Here is a 2235-nt window from a genome sequence, read left to right as displayed (position 1 = left end):
AGAGAGAGAGAGGTGTATACTAATTTGAATTTTATAAAACACACAATATGGGGCTGGGGAGATAGAGTACTTACTGCTCTTCCAGAGGAACTGGGTTCAGTTCCCAGCAACCTTGTGGCAGTTTACAACCACTTGTAACTCCAATTCCAGGAGATCCAACACCTCAGAGAGTTCCTGCCTACACATGGTACACATAAACTCATGCAAGCACACACACAAAATATATTTTAAAAATACACTTTAAAATTGTTTTGCAATGAATTTTAGGGCTGTAGCTGTAGGTTAGTTGTGGAGTGCTTGCCTAGTATAAACAAGTACTGAATTTGATCAACACTATATAAACTGGCTTTTGTGTTGTGGTGATGCAAGCAGAAGGATTCAAACAAAGTTCAAGGTCATCCTCTCAGCTACATTAGAAGTTTGATGCCAGCTCTGAAATTCTGTCTCAAAAGTAAATAAGAGTCTAAACATGTCTGTTTTGGCAGTGAGAGGTTCTTTGGAACTGCATAGAAGTGGCAGTTAGGTTATTGCTTTTATTAGAAAAAGTCTTCTGATGGTAGCCTCGAGTGAGCTAAGAAAACACTTTGGCCAGTTTGGCCATACACAAAAGAGCATTGTACCTTTTGACAGAGAGACTGGCTTGCATAGAGTTGGAGGTTGGGTTCAGTTTTCTTCACAAGAACTTAAGAATGCACTACAACAGGAGAAATTCATGGAATGAAGCTTTATGTACATTCTTAGAGACCAAAGGTTTTGCAAAGAGATCGAACACCATCTATAAAGAGATATTTCCGAGTCTGGAACTACCCATTAAATAAATGTAACTGATAATAGATTTTAAAATGCATTTATGGTCTCAGATTTGTTATTTTTAAATTATATGTGTATGTGTTTATAGGAGTATGCGCACATGATTGCAGGTGATTTCAAAGTCCAGACAAGGGCATCAGATCTCCTATAACTGGAGTTACAGGCCTGATGTAGGTACTGGGAACCAAACTCAGATCCTCTGCAAGATCAATACATGCTCTTAGCCACTATAAGAACCATCTCTCTCTCCAGGTGCCAGATAAATGTATATTTAATGCTTTTTAATTTTTTTATTTTTAAATTGTGTGTATGTGTATGTGTTATATAGAAGTTTCCTCAAAGAGTGGAATATTCCATCATGAAGAGTAATTAGTTTAAGAAAGTAAACAGCTCGACAGTTGAATACACATGGCGGACTGAAAGAAAAGAAAGAAAGAAAGAAAGAAAGAAGGAAAGAAAGAAAGAAAGAAAGAAAACAGCTCAAAATAGCCTCAGAAAGCTCCTGAAACTGACCAGATTCACTCTACTCCTCAATCTCTAAGAGTACAGAAGAAATAAATACTGTTGAGAGATATTCTCAGACCAGTTGAGCTTCTCAGACCTTGCAGTCTAGAAAAAAAAAAAAACAAAAAACAAAAACAAAAAAAAACAAAAACATAGCAGCCTGAAAGAAGCAGAGACACCAGATGAGCTGCCTAGTAGAAGCTAAGACCAACCAAACCTCTGAAAAAGAATACTCTCTGATTTACTGAACTGCCTGCAGGCTGTACAGTGTGCTGTAGGTTTCCAGAATTCATGAACTATTATTATGCAGGATAGGAGTAGGCTTTGGTGATGGAGACATCTTTGAGTCATTTCTGCTCCTGTAAGTAACTCCTCACCCATATTCCTGTAAGTAACCCCAATAAAGTCCAGGTATCTTCACTGTAGTCTATTGTTGCTTCTGTATCTGGGATAAGTAGACATTTGTTTAAGTCTATCCAGGAATAATATCATACAACAGCATGTGTATGAGTTTGTCCATATGCATGTAGTACCTGATAAAGCCAGAAGAGGTCATTGGAGTCCCTGGAGCTGGAGTTATAGGCAGTAGGGAGCCACCTGACATCAGTGTTAAGATGCAAACTCAGGTCTTCTAAAAGAGAAGTCTGTGCTTTTAATCACTGAGCAGTCTCTCTAGTCCTAGATAAATGTATTTTTAAAAAACAAAAAATTTTAATGTAACATCAAAATTATTGTTATTTACTTGTAAGCCAGAAAGAGTTATGAGTTTGGGAATTTTTCCTCCATATCCCCAACCATGTGTCTTTGCACTTCCTGGAAGCAAGTACCTCCAAATTTGTGAGCAATTGGCTTCTCTCACACCAGTAGCAGAGGTTCATTTCTATGGGGATCAAACCCAGGTCTTTTTTAAAAATTAATTTT

This window comes from Mastomys coucha, chromosome X, assembly GCF_008632895.1.
Source record: "Mastomys coucha isolate ucsf_1 chromosome X, UCSF_Mcou_1, whole genome shotgun sequence".
Lineage (NCBI taxonomy): Eukaryota > Metazoa > Chordata > Mammalia > Rodentia > Muridae > Mastomys > Mastomys coucha.
The sequence above is the reverse complement of the archived record's forward strand: the minus strand, read 5'-3'. Positions refer to the sequence as shown.